Below are 20,966 nucleotides of genomic sequence, written 5' to 3' on the forward strand. Positions count from 1 at the left end.
ATTACTTCTCAATATCAAGCATGCAGCAGCATCCTAACAATCACTCGCACAACATTATTCCGAAAACATAGACTGGAAACTATTTCTCTACAAAACCGAAACCTTAGCAAGGTGGAGCATGCTGTTAACCACTGAGTAACTAGAGACGTATCTCATCTGTGAAGACCTTTAGGTGAGAATTCGAAAAAATGGAAGAAACTGATATTTCCACTCACGAAAACCAATGTTCGTGATGCAACAGATTACAAATCATATTTATAATTTTAAAAGTCAACTAAGGTGTTTCTCATGTCTAGAAAACCAGCAAACATGTCTTCCACCTCTCTTTCACCTGCTAGATGCACACACCACAATCGATGTTCCCTCAACTAAATAAAGGCGCGAAATGTGCAGGAGCAGTCAACCGAACAATTTACAAGGGAGGGAATAACGGTGCAGCACAAACACATGTCCATGTGGAATCTTCTCAAATTTCCACATGATCACGAAAGCTATCCAACACATACTAAATATTAGTTCGCTATTGGTCCATCTAGAGGACAACGCCTAGAGGTCAACACGGTAAAGTCAGCAACATTCCAACACTGCAACAGGCCTCTCCATTTGGATGGCTCTTACTGTTAATGGGAAACGTGAATCATTCCCACCACAGGTCACCGGGCGCCGCATGCCAAGCACAAACAGACAGAATCATCATAGGAAAAAAAAACGGTCTTATATACACTTTATCCTCGTACTTACAACTGAATGTTACGATTGCGGTCTCAGTTGAATGAATGAGTGTAGTATCGAAAATACACCCTGTTGATGGCTGTGACTCTGGAAATAGTAATATCGGTACCGTTCTTATGACTTGACATACTCTTCCCTTTGCTATCACAGTACTCCATGTCAAATCCATACCATCCTTACAACTGGGCATAGTCATTTCCTTTGCACATGTTGATAATACTTCATCAGTAACTGATTGCAGGCAATACAAAATAATACTGGCCTAAAATCAATGATGGGTGGACATGTCTCAAAAGCGTTTCTTGCTAGTGCTACCACAGTGTCTTGGGAAGAGTGGCATGATTGTCTTACAGACCGCTGTATGTTAAATAAAACACAATCATATTACCATCACAAGCAGTCTCAGTTCTACAGCTGCACACAATTATCCATGTTAAAAGCTATACCCGCTTTATAAATCCACATATGACATTACCTACAAATGACGTGGTTTTTCCAGACAAATACCAAGACACTCAGTATAAAAAGTGATTGCCAGAATGTATATTATCAGAGCTGCAGTGTGGTTATGTGTCACAGATGGTGCACCCTTGTAATAAAATTACCGAATTTTGAAAGTGATCGGCTAAGGAGTGTGGTATGGACCAGCTATCTGCAACTCCTTCACACCGCCTCCACTACATATTTCTGCAGTATTTGTAACGTATTCTATCTTGATGCCACGTCATAGGTTCTGCGATGTATCCACTGAGTTATAGACGATGATTGATTGAGAAGGATCGCAAACAGTAGTAGATGGTGTGATGATTGAGGTCGTAAGAAATGTACACTAGCTTTTCAGATCTCTAGTGCTACGCTTTCAGTAGAAATGATGTCTATGATTTGGAATCAAGTCTTTCTATTCAACAACATACCTGCGTTGGATACTATGGAAAAGTCCTTTAATGATTACAGCCACTAGTGAATCATATTTCTGGCACTCTCATATCTAGAAACGAGCCACCTTCATCGAACGTATCTGATACAGTTAAATTCCGACATGGTTTTAGGTAGCCCCTATGAATTTTGCAACTACCCCTCAGGCTCAATGCTACCGACCCTGCAGCTTTCGCCATGTGATTATTCCAATATAAGTCGCAACTGAGTACAAGTTAGAGAAAGATATATCTACCACCTTCTACAACGCGTGTAGAAACAGGCCAAGCTGAGTTACTGCGACAGAACTGTGTTTTGACCATTCGACGGAAATGAAGCCGGCTCCTGCAACACGAGGTAGTATGAAAGACAGTACGGGAACTGGGGGAAGGACATGCATTTTGCTACTGCATTGAGGTGCTTCAGCAAACTACAAACAAATACTACATACGTGCTGGCACTGAGCACATGTAACGATCAAATTAATTTTACAGCTATCGATCCACTGCACAGACCAGTTTTATGTTTCATGACCTGTACTGTTGGAGGATGACCGTATCCCACAGACTATGCTGGAAGTCGCTAGAGACACTCCCTGTGACCTTGCGTCGCTGTTTGGAACATTTTTTTTCTGCTGTAACGTGATATCTACACTGCCATACATTTTGTTTTACTACCATGACTTTGAGGTCTGTGACAGGTTCTAAACTGACATTAACACGTTCTGATCCACTGCCTGTTGCAGAAAACTAGAAGTCATGTTGCTACTGCGGCTAAAATAACACACCAGACACAGGATGATTTTAAGCAAAAGAGAGTTACAATATGAGGAAACTGGAAGAGTTTGTCGGCATTTGGAGACTTTCCCAACTGCTGTCCGAAAGTGATTGACAACCTCTACATTGAAACTCATCTGTCACAGTGAGGGAATAGCTGATAGTTCTGCATTCCGTTTCGACTGATTCCTCTCATTGTAGTCATGTACATGATCGCCATTTCAGTGCTATCCATCTCAAGAAGGTGTTGTCCCTCCACCAAAACTCTTTCTCTAATACAAACAAGCGATGTCAGTCAATCATTATGTGGTAACCAACGGTGTCTGCGACACATGCACATACACAGATATACAGAAAACAGAGCAGTCACTCTGCAAATGTGGAATATGCGGGGTGGAGGCGACTGGATACAATCAAGTAGAGTGCTATACTATACCTTCCAATCAGTGCATTTGCGCTAGGTGTTGACAGCTGTACTACATTTACAAGCAATTTTAGAACATGGAATGAGAGGTTATGTCATGATTGCATGGGTAGAACTGACACAAAAAATCGATAGAATTGCGGAAAATAACGTATATATTGATGGAATATAGGCCTACACCGAAATGCAGGGAAATTGAGGAAGTAATTGAATGTCTTCTATTTGGAGCAGAACAATTTGTACAAGGGAACAAGCATGTGACAGCAAGAGGTATCCGATAAAACATCGAAATAGAAGCCAAGGGAACCAGGGAAACAGTCACTTTTTTTCCATTGAGCCAGTATTCTATTGCATGTCTATTGAGGAAACAGTGATACGCGTGAATTGACTATTGTATTTGGCGCTTTTCAGGAAGACAGAGAACCATCTGATTCTAAACTTACTTGCTTCTGCATTAAAGGATGACATAGAGTGGATGGATTGGTCAGTTGAGATGGAGTTGTAACGAGGTACGATTTAATGGTAGACTGATGATTCATTCTAGAGAGAGGGAGAGAAGGAGGGAGAAGTTGCTGCAGCTCATTTGACCATTTTTTTCCCTGATTTTCCGTCAGGATACGTCTGATGTGTGACATAGCCTGCATTCGAATTGTATACAACCGGTTGTTCTGTGTGGGTCTTAGAACAGTGTCTATTTGCGATCGTTAACAGTAAACCTCTCGGTCATCAGAGTTCTTCCATTTCACATGTGATGAAATGTGACACATTCCTCTAAATGAACGATAATTTATGCGATGTACTCCATTCTCCTGTCGCATCTTACGCGTAAAATCGATACTTCAGTTTCATTACTAAGTTAGCGATAGGTGTATGTGAGACACTACAATCCCCTGTGGATACATCTGCTTGACAGATGTGCTCTTTACATAGTTAGAGGTTGCATGACTTGTAATTTCACATGTCGGATGCCGCTGGTATGCGTTTATCTGTTTCCTTGTAAGAGGTAGTCTCCGTTACTAACGAGCATTTTATATAGGACTGATGTGGGCATAGTATAATTGCTGAACTGTGATCAGATGTGGACAGTGATTGCTATACATTTCTGGAAAGCTATATTGTACATGTATCACACTGAGCCACTGTTTTAAGGAAGTATTGTGCTCGTTTTACAGTTCGATACCATAGTTTATCGTAGAGAAACCTGCAAGAAGGATGTATGTCATACGCTGGAAATATATTCCACAGGACTGATAGGCCGCAAACTCAAGCAACCGAACATTATAGCCTGTTTTAAGTGCGTGTGTTTATGTTCTCTCTTACCAGTACTTTCAAGGCACTGATCCTAGACTCTAGAACAATACTTTACAGTTGATAGCGTAGTTGATTTACGTAAAATGCTTCGAACTCCATCCATCTGGAGCTCCATCACGCATAAAAATCTCCCGTTTCTTGTTCTTCTTAATCGTCTGCTATTACATCACAACACTTTCAAATCTGTTACTATACACCGATGAGGGGGTGCTAACCTCCTCGACATTGGTGCATCTGGAGAAATCTTATGTACCTGGATGGGCAAGGACTCGGCAACCTCCATTCATTCACGAGACATGGAATGTAGCAGTCTACTTCTGGTCGGTTGCAAATTAAATCAAATGGTTCAAATGGCTCTGAGCACTATGGGACTTAACTTCTGAGGTCATCAGTCCCCTAGAACATAGAACTACTTAAACCTAACTAACCTAAGGACGTCACATACATCCATGCCCGAGGCAGGATTCGAACCTGCGACTGTAGAGGTCGCGCGGTTCCAGACTCTAGCGCCTAGAACCGCTCGGCCACACAGGCCGGCAAATTAAATCAGTAATGGTGCTGCAGAGTGGGTTGGTCAATGACAGTGTAAGGGGGTCTTTCAGTCTCTAATGTTACCCTACGACTGCGAGAATACTCTGTGACCCCATCATCACAGAGACAGATTGTAAATTAAGCACTATGCTCGAGGCGTTAGAAATACGTAAAGCGCTGCGTGGTATACTTTGATGATGTATACGTTCGACAATTAACAGTCATTGGACATACTGCACAGTCATCAATCTACATTTGCAATGATACTCGCAAAGTAGAGAGGGGGCGGTTTAGCTATGATACTGAAATTGGGAAACATGCTGTTGCAGCATTGCTCAGTGTTGAAATTACAGTAAAACTGCTAAAATTGTTTCCACTATCAACTGTGATGCTTATTATTAGAGTACATCAGTGGTGTCTTTACCACCCCATCCGTGCACTGATATGCTGTTGTTTACCACATAATGATTGACTGACATTGCTTCTTTGAGTTGGAGAAAGTGTTTTTGTGGAGGGATTACAACTTCTGGGGATGGATAGCAATCACGTACATGACTGCAATGTGAAGAATCAGTCGAAACGAAATGCAGAGCCATCAGCTATTCTGTCACTGTGACTGATGAGTTTCAATGTAGAAGTCGTCAGTCACTATCGGACAGCAGTTTGGAAGCTCTCCACAACGATGACAAACTCTTCCAGTTTCCTTACGTTGTAACTGTCTTTTAATTAAAATCATCCTGTGTGTGTGTGTGTGTGTGGCGCATTATTTTAGCCACAGTAACAACATGATTTACACCATGCAACATCTAGTTTTCTGCTAGAGGCAATGGATCAGAACTTGTTAATGTCAGTTTAGAACCTGACGCAGACCTCTAAGCCGTGGCGGAAAAACAAAATGCATGGCAGTGTACACAGCATGTTATGGTAGAAGAAAACAATGTTTCAAACTACGACACAGGGTCACAGAAAGTGTCTCTTGCGGCTTACAGTATAGTCTGTTGGATGCGGTCATCCTCCTACAATACAGGTGATGAAACTTTAAACTGGTCTGTGCAGTGGATCAATAGCTGTATTTTCAATAGGATCGTCATAAGTGCTCGATGCAAACATGCATACGGCATTTGTTTTCGATCTATGGGAGGAGAGAGATGCGGTCAAATTCTTATCGAGTTCTCTATCGGATGAAGTTAGTGGAGCTATTATAGTTCGTAATTTTTCTCTGGTGGATGGAACAGAATAACAATGATAGAATGTTGGGGTGATAGGTGTGAATGGGCCCTGAGGGACATGGATCTCTGATGTAGTACCTGCATGTTGTTTAGAGAAGCACCGCAATGCAGTAGCAAAATCCACATCCTTTCCCCAGTTCCCGTTCTGTATTTTATACTATCTCGTGTTGCAGCAGCATGCTTCGTTTCTGTTCAATGGTAAAACCACAGTTTTGTCACAGTAACTCAACTTGGCCTACGGGTTGTAAAAGGTGGTAGATATACCTTTCTCCAACTTGTACTCAGTTCCGACTTACATTGGAACAATCACATGCCCGCAGCTACAGGGTCTGTAGCATAGAATCTGAGGGGTAGTTTCAAGATGCATAGGGGCTACCTAAAACCATGTTGGAATTTTACTGTAGCAGATATGTTCGAGAAAGGTGGCTCGTTTCGAGATATGAGAGTGCCAGAAATATGATTCACTAGTGGCTGTAATCATTAAAGGACTTCTCCATAGGATCCAATGCAGGTATGTGGTTGAATAGAAAGACTTGATTCCAAATCATAGACATCATTTCTACTGAATGCATAGCACTAGAGATATGAATAGCTAGTGTACATGGCGCAGGATAGAAATTGTATGTTTACTACATTATCACAGTACGTGGTGATACATTGCTGGGTTGGAGATTGGTTTCACACTCCAATATTCAAGCATCTGTCCTCAGTCGCAGAGCAGAGTAATTCAGTAAGAGTCTTTCCCTATTTAATGACCCGTGGGCCACTTTGCAACATTTAATTGGTGGTGCACAATCTGCTGCTTGAATGTAAAGGTATCGTGGCTTATGTTCTGACATACATTTGTGGGAAGTAATCGAACTACTATTCACATAAAAACAAGAAACAAAATATGTATGTCTATTCGTAATGAGAGGATAGATTGGACATTGTTAATTGTGATTTCAATGCACTCAGGAGTATATGCGAAAGTAAGCGGTGACAGATGCAATTCGGAAACAGCTGCACAATACAGCAATGCAAGTGTTCTATTCGACCTGCCATAGTGTACAAACAGGATGGACAATATGGCTGTAACAATACGTCCCCTCATGGACACCCCTAAGTGTACCCTCGCATTTTCCTTGTTGTTTTATCGATAGTGATGTTGATTACAGTACACCAACATGCAAATTGTGGTGTCTTTTCGAGCATTACATCCACAGATGCGGTATTCATTATCACATAGTGCAGGACGCCTGTCGTTTATAGCACTTGTTTGAGAGAATCTTGGCAGGATGCAGCACCTTCCAGAAGCGCTGATTCGAAGACTTTGTCAGATAATTTCCTAGGACTGAGGAGAATCGAGACATATAGCCAGTGTGAGTGTAGGCGTATCATAATTTTTTCGGGCACTGTAAAGATGTAAAAGATGACTGCACTGTTTGTGTAAAAAGTTTATATTTTGCAGTGTAATGTTGCTGTGGCTTATATTGTGGCATGACCAGAGAAAATGAATGTTTGTCCTATCGTGACGAATGTATAGATTCAACGCATTGATTACCGCAAGGGTATGAGAGAGATTTTTATGTGGAAAATTATGTGCATTATAGATACTGAGATTTGTTCCAGAACCACAGCTGTCAAGAGGAGACATTACCTGTACATCGATCAGTGTCAGACTGCAGCAGTAATCTTAATATTTAATTGTAGTTACACTGGTAAATAGTTCCTGGTTTCCAATTTTCTTGTAAGTCGCATATTTATTTGATGAACTGTAGACAACTTTTGCAGGATTTAACTGTCAGTGCAATGTAGCGATCTGCATAAAATAATTTTAATACTGGAAGTCTCGTCTACAGAAAAAATGGCGGACAGTGATCCCTCACTGGTAGCAGCAGCAGTTTGGCAGGTAGATTCAGTGATGAACAGGCTGCCCCGTTAGGTTCACTAGGAACAAAGAATCCTCTGCTATTCTGGGAAACATTTGAACATCTCTCTCTGTGCAGAGCCCACACTGCAGCTACACATCATCGTGCTAGCAATGGTAACTAGTTGAACACGTATTTCGACGGGAGTTTCACAGGTGTCAAGTATGAAAGAGATGCCGCTGCCTCATCCTTGTGGGACCCGAACCAACACCATTGCATTGCTTGGCAGCTGACGACTGTATCCACACTTCGCAGGCACTGCTGGTGCACCCAGACTCCGGCGTCGGTGTTGGGTGGTTAGATGTGTTTTTTCCTTGCGATCTTTTGTGTAATCTATATTCCATCGATTTCACCAACCAATAGGATGCTGAAAATTAAGAAAAACTATCCCATACATGTGAAGAATATCGATTTAATTAATTTGCATAATTTTTTTATAGCAACGTGGTGCTAGCTGTACAACAGTTAAGGGGAGGGTGTGCTTGAGTGGGTGACATGGAGCAGAATAGGAGATTAAGTGCAGAACAATTCATTACTTTGCATAATTTTTATGTTAAATGCAGTGCAATAGTTTAAGGGGCTAGCTGACAATGAAGAATGCCCCAGAAATGTCGTTCACAAGCATGTGAAATTCGAAAAGTGTATCAGAAAATGGTGGGAGGACATAACTAATTGCTTAACTTGGTATCAAACGAGGTACAATATTTTAAGGAAATGGGGGTGACATGGAAAACCACGTAACAGAACAATACGTTAAGTGCTGACAAACGGCCAAAGATGTAAAAAAATGAATGAAAAAGCACCAGTTTGCTTTTGTTCTACAGTATTAGGTTAAGACATCCAGAGTACAGTGCTGAACATTAGGTTACCGGTATGCAATATGTTTGCCCTGTGTAATTACTTCTTACAAGACGTACATGTTTCCAAACAGCAGAGAATGATGAGCAAGTGAAATCCGACCCCAAAAACTGAATTTTGTATAAATAAAAAATATACCCTTGAATTTCCTGTTATGAGCTCCTTCCTCTCCACTGATTTCCATGTATTTCATACACTGCCTTGAATCCATTAAAATTGTTTAAATAAACAATATTTGACACATTTTCTAAATAGTTTAAACAATCTTCGATACAGAACAATCGAATTCCCTCAAAATGACCAATCATTTGAATTTTTTTTCGCGCCTGTTTCCGGGAGGGAGGGTGGGAGTGGGGTTTACCAGAGGAGGAAAGATTAAATAATTGATCCGTTTAATTAAGTAGTCAATAAAAGTGATAAGAGTGAGAGGGGTTCTCCAATAACTCAGACCTGAATGTGTACATGTAGCAGCGAGAGGGAGGGGGTGAGTTTGCGTTTCATGGGGGAACAATAGGTTAAGTGCCTGTCAATAAAAAGGTAGGATCCTTTTAGCAGAATAATAGGTTAAGGACCTGCCAGTCAAAGGAGAACAATAGGTTAAGTACCTGTCAATCAAAGGAAAACTATAAGTTAAGCACCTGTCAATCTAAGTTGAACAATAGGTCTGCCCCTGAGTGCATACATGCTTTTGGTGTAGGCAATGTGCACTAACAAAATTGACTGAAATGAACTTTGTCCCACTACTACTGGAATGCCACGGTGTCGGGGTTAAGTGGCAATGGAGTCGGACTACATAGCGGATGGGTTTGTGTTCAAAGCTACACTGTGCATTACTTCTTCACAAAATTGTGAACTGTCTTCCTGGTAGTTGATGTATGTGTTCGTTGTATTCAGATTTATGTCTGTGTCATGGTATAATGTCCGTTTGCAACAGTGAGGTGTAAGGAAGAGACCTATAATGAAAGCTGATTCTATGCAACTACTCTATCAGCAGTGGAAAGGAAGGGCTTCCGAATGGGAACCGGGAACATTTGATGACAAGACAAAAAGTCAACTGAATACTCCACCAGAAAACATGTCTGGTGTGTTACGCACGGCATTAGTGACAGTATGTGTGTCACATGACAGAAATCTCTTATCGACACACCTAGTTTGTACACCTGGTTGGTGAGTGGCATATGCTGCCTTGCCCAATTTAGGAGTTTGTATGAATGTGAATGTGATCACTCCCAAAGAAATGATGAAACATAATAGTTTGTGACATAAGCTGCAAAACATGAATGCAACAGCTTCACAATGATGAAGTTTTCCCTGTATTCTGTCAAAACATATGTTTCTAACGTTTTTGAAGTTGCATTCCGTTTTGGAAGTTCTGACTCCTGTATTCCTTTTTGTAACATTGTTCACAGCCGTTTACTTGTTGTTTTCATTTCTGTGACGTGTCTATGTGGTATCTCGCCTGCTCTCACTATTCACCACATTTACTTTCCAAGTAATGTATTCTTACCATGTGACTCATATTCTATAATCAACGTATAGTATGACAATTACCAAGACTACAGAAAGAGAACACACATTTCAGTGACAGGAGTGATAGTTGATATTTTTATGAAAAAAATAATTTTAAAAAATTGGCATAAAAGAGTATCGAACACTTCTCATTTGCTTGACACTCCTACACTGTGACCACTTAACCACAACACCGTGGCTCCATTTGTGTGCTCAACATTGTACTTGTTAAGCTTGGACCGTTCACTGTTTCAATTTTGTTATTTTTTCACAGTTCAGTACACCTGCTTCTTGTTTCCATGCTTGATCTCTATTCAGTTTTTGACTGGACCCTGTGCAAACTTCAAAAACTTTGCTTCAACTTTTTTTTTTTTTTGTATTTGCTACTACATATCAGCAGACTCGTCAGCTATGATGCTAAAATTCACTTCGTTCAAAATATCTGCCAACTCCTCTGTGTCAAACTTACCAATCACATTTTTCACAATAATTATGTGGCTTTAGTTCGACCTAAGTTAAATGACTTAGCAATTTCTGGGTCACTATAATTGGTCTCGCAGAGGGCATCTAGTTTAGATTCAAGTCTTAGACTAGAGCAACATTACATCTACATCTATATAGATATTCTGCAAGCCGCCGTACGGTGGATGGTGGAGGGTACTCTGTACTACTACTAGTCATTTCGTGTCCGGTTCCACTCACAAGTAGAGCAAGGGAAAAAGGGCTATCTACATGCCTCCGTATGAGCTCTAATTTCTCGTTTCTTATCTTCATGGTCCTTAAATGCAATGTATGTTGGTGGCAGTAGAGTCGATCGGCAGTCAGCTTCAAATGCTGGCTCTCTAAATTTTCTCAAAATTGTTTCTTGGAAAGAATGTCGCCTTCCCTCCAGGGATTCCCATTTGGGTTCCCAAGCATTTCCGTTACCAATTATATGTTGTTCGAATCTACTGGTAACAAATCGAGCAGCCCATCTCTGAACTGCTTCCTTCAATTGGACCTGGTACATATCCAAAACACTCAAGCAGTACTCAAGAACAGGTCGCACCAGTATCCTATATGTGGTCTCCTTTACGGGTGAACCACTCTCTCTTAAAATGTTCCCAATAAACTGAAGTCGACCATTCGCCTTCCCTACCACAGTTCTCACACGCTCATTCCATCTCCTATCACTTTGCAACGTTATGACAAAATATTTAAACGACTTCAGTTCGTCGAACAGGACATTATTAATACTGTATTCGAACATCACAGGTTATATCTTCCTACTCGTCTGCATTAACTTATATTTTTCCATGTCGAGGGCTAGCTGCCATTCACCACACCATCCAGAAATTTTGTCTAAGTCGTCTTGTATCTTACTACGATCGCACAACTTCGACACCTTACTGTACACCATGCCATCATCAGCAAACAACCGCAGAATGCTGCCTATTCTTTTCCCCAAATCATTTATGTATGTATAACATTTCTCTGGGGCGCTATTGACGATACCCTTCATTCTATGAACATCAGCCATCGAGGACAACATACTATGTTCTATAATTTAAGAAGTATCCGTGCCACTCACATATCTCTGAACTTATTCCATACGCTCGTAACTTCGTTAACAGCCTGCAATGGGGCACCATATCAAACGCCTTCCGGAAATCTAGAAATATAGCTTCTGCCTGTTGCCCCTTACCTATAGTTCACAGTATATCATGTGAGAAAAGGGCAAGCTGAGTTTCGTACGAGTGATGCTTTCCAAAATCAGGCTAATTCGTCCTCATAAACTTCTTAGTCTCCAGAAAGTGTATTATATTGCAACGGACAATATCTTCAAGGATTCTGCAGCAGACAGAAGTCAGAGATATTGGTCTGTAATTTTGTGGGTCCGTTCTTTTACCCTTCTTATATACTGCAGTCACCAACGCTTTTTTCCAATCGCTTTGGACTTTATGTTGGCCGACAGATTCACGATAAATCCAAGCTAGGTAAGGGGCTAATACGGAAGAGTACTCTTTATAAAATCAAACTGGAATTCCATCTGGACCTGGTGCTTTATTTGCTTTCAAATCTTTCAGTTGTTCCTCTATGCCAGGGATGCTTATTACTATGTCGTCCATACGGTTATCTGTCCGACGGTCAGATGGCGCTATGTTTGTGCGATTCTCTTGTGTGAACGATTTCTTGAACATGAAATTCAAAACTTCCGCTTTCGTTTTGCTATCTGCAGCTGCCACACGAGACCGGTCAACAAGGAACTGAATGGAAGCCTTATACCCGGTTGCCAATTTTACATAAGATCAGAGTTTTTTCGGGTTCCCTGCCAGATATTTTGCTAAGGTGTGACGCTGGTAGTTGTATGTTTCGCGCATAGATCTTTTCTCAGATGCACGAACCTGTACTAACTCTCGCTTGTCGTGATTTGTATTTTCCCTTTTGAACCGAGAGTGCAACAGCCTCCACTTCCTCAGCATCTTCCGAATTTCGTTATTAAACCGTGGTGGGTCTTTTCTATGCTTTATCCATTTACTAGGACATAACTATCTACACCACTGTTTACAGTCTGCTTAAACTTCGCCCATAATCCCTCTACATCCATCGTACTGGAACTAAGTTATGCTAATTCACCATGCAAGTGAGATGCTAATAACGGCTTATCTGCTCTACTAGCAGAAACACTCTCCTATCCTGATTGACTTATTTTTTACAGTCTGCTTAAACTTCGCCCATAATCCCTCTACATCCATCGTACTGGAACTAAGTTATGCTAATTCACCATGCAAGTGAGATGCTAGTAACGGCTTATCTGCTCTACTAGCAGAAACACTCTCCTATCCTGGTTGACTTATTTATTAACTTTCGTAATCATAGTTGCTATAATGACATCATGATCGCTAATCCCTGCTTCTGTACTGACATTTGGCGTAAACAGGACATTGCCGTATTTCAGCCACTCTCTCTTTTTCTTTCCTGCAGTCAATAGTTGTTGTATTGCTGTACCGAAACAAGGTTCTTTGAATTTGTCCAAACCCAAGACCCTTCATAAGTATTTAGTGTTCAGCACCTTTTGCATGCCATTTCACCGCCAACAGTTCTGCTATAAAAAGAGAGCCCCACAACACACACAACGCATAAATAACATCGTATTATCGGATCAGAGCCAACAACGGAATTCCGTTCTTTTCCGTACTTCTGTTTTTTGTGTAGCGGTATTGTTGAGCTTTTGTCCTTTTTTTCTGGATATGCACAGCTTTTTCTCTTGCCCGTTTCCTCACTTATGGAATCACGCATTTTGTTAAACAATAGTTCAGTCCTAATTTCCTACTGTAATACCCGTACAGGAGCTCACGATTAGTAATTGGACTGAAAGTGTGAATACACTAGCGAAAAGCCCGACACGACAGCAAGTGACAATAGTTATTTCTGCCTTAGGTCTGATTGACTCTGTTATTGCAGAGCATGGTTTATATATTATCTCTGGGAATTATTTATATTCATGTCATTTCCCTGTGACAAGCAAGACAATGGAAATGTGTGTTTGGCTGGTATCTTTCAATGTAGTATTATACATCGTACAAGCGTTCAACTAATCGTATGTTCGCAAAATTATCGTACGAGTTGGCAACCTGACTGACAGAGACAAAATGCTACAGCCAACGAGTTAAAATGTTAACTCGTTGGCTGCGACGTTAAACAATAATTTCTCTGGAAGGGGATCAATCTGGCGCTATTTGTGGATGCTGTTGCCGCTATTGCTCGCGCTTCAGTGCAATCGGCATTTAATCAGTCTTGTACTTACATGAGAAAAATAATCGCTGGTATATGTCTACACAATTTTTATCACTATAATTTAGTATTACGATTGACGTAATTAATTCGTAAGTATTTTCTATTCATGCAGTATTATATGAAACTTATTTAGTTAAGCAGTACTATTAATGAAACACCACAATGCTAATGCAAAGTTTTGTAAAGCCACTGGGAAACAAGTTTTCAGAATTTATTTATTTATTTATCTATTTTTTTTGTTTTTGTAACTATCCCCAAATAACGGTACATGCAATCTAAATATTTCCAGGTACAGACTGAAATCAACAAGTTGCGAAGCATTGGTCACTTAGAGTTGTAATCCAAAAAGAAAGGCCTAAATTTATCGCTGAGAAATTATGTAAGTACATTACTTTCAGTGACACATGTTACTGCAAAAATTCAAAGCTATGAATGATTTTTTTTAATTTTTCTTCGCAGTTTCTCATAACCTATTCTACAACCTAATTCCTGTCATTATTATCGCTAAAAATTTTAGTTTATTTCGAAGGCACGGAAATTATGGTAACTTTACCCCTATATTGGTATCGAAAATCTGAGCGAATCCATCTGCTCTTTGTTCCACATTTGTTGTAATTTCATTGAATTGTACTGCATACTTGTGCAGTACTGAAAATTCAAATTATGTAAAGTTAACGTTTTTGATGTACAGTATGGTTGTTTATACTGAGCCTCTCAAGATGTCAGAGCCATTGCAGAAATAGAAACTCCAGTTTTTCGATTTCTCAAAAAAGTAATACAGGAAATATAATTCCGTTACACCTGTAAATTAAAGTACATCATAAGGCAATGGTTCTGCTTGAGTACATAAACGTTTAAAGAAATGTTGAGAAGAACAGGGGTAGTCTGAAGACTTCTTTAGCGAAGGAAATGACACTGTCATGGCTGCCATTTAAGTTTATAGCAGTTCCTTTAGTGACCCTTCATTGGACTATTTCTTTTACGTACCATAAAGTAATCGATATGGTGCACAAAGTGTACAAATTTGTGAGGAATTTACAAATATAAATGTCTATAAACTGATAGAGAAACGAATACTGCTGGTAGGGGTAAAAACAAAATTTCATGAATAGAAGTCATTTTGAAAATTGTAGCGGTCACAATGGAAAGAATCAACAACAACTGAAATGAAAGAAAAACATTTATGTGTAATGACGATCAGCGTCTACACGTAATAATAATAATTCTTTTTCTCCACCTACTTTGCCTGCTGTATATTCTTTCCAGAATATATTTCGCTTCAGTTCTTTTATTCACTACCGTAAAGTGGAATCACTTTGCTCCACTTTTGAACGGTTCTTCAAACAAGTTCATATAATATATAGTAGTTTTGTAAGATAGCCTTTGAAACTAAGGAAAGTTTATTCTAGAGCAACGTAAACACCATCTAGTAACATAGAAAGACATCCAAATAGAAAGACGTCCAAGATTAGCTTTTGAAATTTTATAACGTTTTAAAAGTTGGAGTAAAGTAGTCCCTGCGTTGGGTTTCTTTGCTCTGATTATTATAAACATTATTGTACGATTGTATAATAGCTTGGGGCAACATTACGCCTTTTAAAATTCATTTTTCTACCTTATAGGACCATAGTAAACCACCATTGACGACAACCATGAATGTATATTGTTCTACAGATGAATAAATCAATCAATCAATCATTGGTGGTGTAGTTTTTCTTGTGAAAGGGAAAACATAATAAAAAAGCAGTGTAGTGCAACTTTTTCATTCAATATTTAAAAAAGGTAACTAATGTAAACAGAATTTAATGTTGTTTCGTTAACAAACAAGAGGCCAGTGTTTCATTAGGTATGCTGGTATGTCAAAATGTCAGTAACTACACCCGGAAAACATTTTGCATAAATTCATCACCATACCGCTTTCATTTAAACATTTTGAAAGGTTTATACCTGCAATTAAATTCTCCTATATGTGAAAAAGTATATCTTTATTTACAGGTAATTTCTAATTATGAAAAGATGGCGTCATGATATTTATGGTTGCACCATATTTGCTAAAACTTCCTATAACACGACGATAATATTCATTTTCATACTGTATACCTACAAACACAAGAGTCTGCTTGCTGATTGGTGTTAGTTTTTTCTATGGTTTTGATAGGGGCACTTCATTCTCTATTCACTTCCATTTGATTTCTTCTGTGTGTTTCCCAGTCTTCTTCCGAACTTCCACCAAGAATTTGTTCTCTTAGTAGGTCATCCCTCGCTATAATAATCAAACACTGTTTAGATTTTTCTCTTCTTCGGTTGTTTACTAGTACCTGGCACTGCTTTAGAAGCATTTTGTGACATTTCCAGCAAGTACCATTTCTCATGGATTTCAGGCATTCTTTCACGTGCCCTATCTTCCATTTACAGGAAGTGACATAATCTCCTAGCATTACTCATTTTCAGCATAACACGATCCATCCCAAAATGAATTAGGTCTAAAACAAAGTAATGAAAACACTGGGGAGCCACTTTGATCCACTTTCTCAGTGGTACGAAGTTGCCTCATTTTATCAGAAAATAAACTTCACCGATGCTTTCAATTCTATAGCCATAAATGATGTGTTGATTACGACTCTGTATGATTAGACAATAACGAATTTTTGCACATAAATGCATGTTATTTGTCTTCAGTTTCTGTAGTTTTCCATTGGCAAAATAACACTTTATCCTGGCAAAAATTATCTAAGAAGTACAGTAGTAAAGATGTCGTTAATGGAAAATATCCATGATAGCGAGTGACAAAATAATTCCATTATATGGGATAATGGAAACTGTTAACTGCAGGACAGAACATAGAACATTCGGAAATGTTTATTAGAATACGTGCTAGGCAGGACTGAATCTTTTTTCAAAAGGTGGAGAGAAGCAACTCCTGCAGAGACAAAGAAGCCTTGCTGTACACTTGTCTTTCCTTCTGTGTACTATTCTATTCGTTACTCTTCTTTTACCCTTGATGCATAACATGCTTATTGTATTTCCTCAGTTTTATATCACATGGAGCATGGAAAGTTATGTAGTTACGTTATTAGTACAGCATTGATTCTCACGTACCAGTACTGGTACTTCTTTAGCTGAAGTAGCCCATTCTAATAAATACTACTTTGATGAATGTTAAAGTTTAATCTTACTGCTAGGAGAAATCAAAGATATTTTACAATGATTCTGAACTTGTTGGAAAAACAGTATCAGTACTGCAATATAATTAATTTACTGGATTTGAGATAAAAACTCATTTATTATACAAATTAAACAAATACTTTGTATTAATATCAGGAGTTTTTATTTTATGCATTTACATTGTTTTGCTTGTTACCTCTCTTAAAGTGAAACATAGACTGTAAAAAACCCTATTTACATCCAATAAGTTTTCGACATACAAGTGTTAAATTATTGTAATTATAATGTCTATGAGGGATTCATTAGGCAACGACCTTGCCGCAGTAGATACACCGTTTCCCGTGCGATCACCAAAGTTAAGCGCTGTCGGGCGTGGCCGGCACTTGGATGGGTGACCATCCAGGTCGCCATGCGCTGTTGCCATTTTTGGGGGGCACTCAGCCTCGTGATGCCCATTGAGGAGCTACTCGACCGAACAGTAGCGGCTTCGGTCAAGAATACCGTCTTATGACCGGGAAAGTGGTGTGCTGGTCCTACACCCCTGCTCCACTGGTGATGACACGGCGGTCAGATGATCCCGGTAGGCCACTCGTGGCCTGAAGGCAGAGTGCTTTTATGAGGGATCCATTAAATGTCAACTGTGTAGCCTACATCAGGATTTCTTTGGTGGAAACTTATGTGTCATTTAATGACCTATCCTTTGTATAGTGACTTATAGTGCCACTTATCAGAACTATTAAAATGCTGAAAATGGTAGGGGAGATTGCGGTTACCTGAACCTCAGGTTAACTGGACCATCACATTAATTGACAATTTAAGAGGGAAATTTATTTTTTCGTACCATAAAGTCATTTCCTTAGGCTGGAAGTACCGTCTGACTGGGAATACCATTTGAACTTAGAGATGCATACAAAAATGCGAAATTGTTTCTTACCATCTAATAGTTCTCCTAAAATTTTAATCAGCAATAATACACAATTCTGTTTCTCAGCAAAATTAACTGTTTATTGCTTTTTGATACACCATGAAATGTAAGCTGTGCATGAAGCCATTTTCACACTATTTTGAAGATTTTTGGTAAGATAAAGGTGAGGTTAACTGGGCCAATAAAATGTTGGGTTAGATGGATTGGTTCATTTAACACCATGAATATAGTGAATAACTTTGTAGACAAACCTGCTAGTGCACCCTGGATTACCGTATAAGACATTGCAGCCTTGTAGGGTTAGTATAACCTTTGGCTTTTATTGTTGGAAACATCTTGAAAAGCTTTAGTGTTAGCAATATTAAACCTTTCAATTCATACATATTTACTTACCTGGATTTGTTTTCATCAAATAAATTGGACAGACCTCCACCAATTCAGCAATAAACAGCTGATGACTCACTGGCAAAGAGTGGGAGATGGAAATGTGGAGAATATTGCAAATCAGGCAAAATCAGCTGCCAGAAATTACAGATTCTGCACAGGTTTGTCCATATGCTAAGACTGAAGCAAGGAAACCATCAAGAGGTAAAACTGAAAGAAAATCAACTGTCCTTACCAATACATCCAGTTAAACAGTAGTGAGATAATGCAGAAAATGGTAGAAGGTCAAAACAGTTGCTGAGAAAACATATATTCAACGAAGTAAAGCCTTAGGTCAAATGCCAAATACCGGAAGACAGCATTACCAAATCTCAAGATACTGATTATGTCCAGTACATTGATTCCTCTGATACCAACAGGTCCAGAAGTGGTGATGTAATGATTACCTTTATTACCAGGTCTGTGTCATTCACCAGCCCTGGCTGGAGAGACAGCGTCAAGTTTACAATAATATTATTACAGTAAAACTAAGAAAATACTGCAATTAAAACAATGATGTTAATGTGAGTACCTTAAAAAATAAATTTAAGAATTAGATTTCAAAATAACATACAATAATAGGGTGTTCATGCAGTAAAATGCCAGAGTTGCTGTTGTTTTCATTGGCACTGAGTTGCAGCTCAGTCAGACACTGTTCTGTTACTGGAAAAGTATTCTTCTGTACTGTAAAAAAGTTGTTCTTTTAGCATACACTAAGCTTTAGTCCCCCCCCCCCCCCCCCTGCCAAACCCCCATGAACCATGGATCTTGCCATTGGTGGGGAGGCTTGTGTGCCTCAACGACATCGATAACCCTACCGTAGGTGCAACCACAATGGAGGGGTATCTGTTGAGAGGCCAGACAAACGTGTGGTTCCTGAAGAGGGGCAGCAGCCTTTTCAGTAGTTGCAAGGGCAACAGTCTGGATGATTGACTGATCTGGCCTTGTAACAATAACCAAAACGCCCTTGCTGTTGTGGTACTGCGAACGGCTGAAAGCAAGGGGAAACTACAGCCATAATTTTTCCCGAGGGCATGCAGCTTTACTGTATGACTAAATGATGATGACGTCCTCTTGGGTAAAATATTCCGGAGGTAAAATAGTCCCCCATTCGGATCTCCGGGTGGGGACTACTCAGGAGGACATCATTATCAGGAGAAAGAAAACTGGTGTTCTGCGGATTGGAGTGTGGAATATCAGATCCCTTAATCGGGTGGGTAGGTTAGAATATTTAAAAAGGGAAATGGATAGGTTAAAGTTAGATATAGTGGGAATTAGTGAAGTTCGGTGGCAGGAGGAACAAGACTTTTGGTCAGGTGAATACAGGGTTATAAATACAAAATCAAAAAGGGGTAATGCAGGAGTAGGTTTAATAATGAATAAAAAAATAGGAATGCGGGTAAGCTACTAAAAACAGCATAGTGAATGTATTATTGTGGCCAAGATAGACACAAAGCCCATGCCTACTACAGTAGTACAAGTTTATATGCCAACTAGCTCTGCAGATGATGAGGAACTTGATGACATGTATGATGAGATAAAAGAAATTATTGAGGCAGTGAAGGGAGATGAAAATTTAATAGTCATGGGGACTGGAATTCGACAGTAGGGAAAGGAAGAGAAGGAAACATAGTAGGTGAATATGGTTCGGCGCTAAGAAATGAAAGAGGAAGCCGCCTGGTAGAATTTTGCACAGAGCATAAATTAATCATAGCTAACACTCGGTTCAAGAATCATGAAAGGAGGTTGTATACATGGAAGAACCCTGGAGATACTAGAAGATTTCAGATAGATTATAATGGTAAGACAGAGATTTAGGAACCAGGTTCTAAACTGTAAGACATTTCCAGGGGCAGGTGTGGACTCTGACCACAATCTATTGGTTATGAACTGTAGATTAAAATGGAAGAAACTACAAAAAGGTGGGAATTTAAGGAGATGGGACCTGGATAAACTGAAAGAACCAGAGGTTGTACAGAGTTTCACGGAGCGCATAAGGGAACAATTGACAGGAATGGGGGAAAGAAATACAGTACAAGAAGAATGGGTAGCTTTGAGGAATGAAATAGTGAAGGCAGCAGAGGATCAAGTAGGTAAAAAGACGAGGGCTAGTAGAAATCCTTGGGTAACAGAAGAGATACTGAATTTAATTGATGAAAGGACAAAATACAAAAATGAAGCAAGTGAAGCAGGCAAAAAGGAATACAAATGTCTCAACAATGAGATCAACAGGAAGTGCAAAATGGTTAAGCAGGGATGGCTAGAGGACAAATGTAAGGATGTAGAGGCTTATCTCACGAGGGGTAAGATAAGATACTGCCTACAGGAAAATTAAAGGGACCTTTGGAGAAAAGAGAACCACTTGTATGAATATCAAGAGCTCAGATGGAAACCCAGTTCCAAGCAAAGAAGGGAAAGCAGAAAGGTGGGAGGAATATATAGAGGGTCTATACAGGGCCGATGTACTTGAGGACAATATTA

This window comes from Schistocerca piceifrons, chromosome X (genome assembly GCF_021461385.2).
Source record: "Schistocerca piceifrons isolate TAMUIC-IGC-003096 chromosome X, iqSchPice1.1, whole genome shotgun sequence".
Classification (NCBI taxonomy): Eukaryota; Metazoa; Arthropoda; class Insecta; order Orthoptera; family Acrididae; genus Schistocerca; species Schistocerca piceifrons.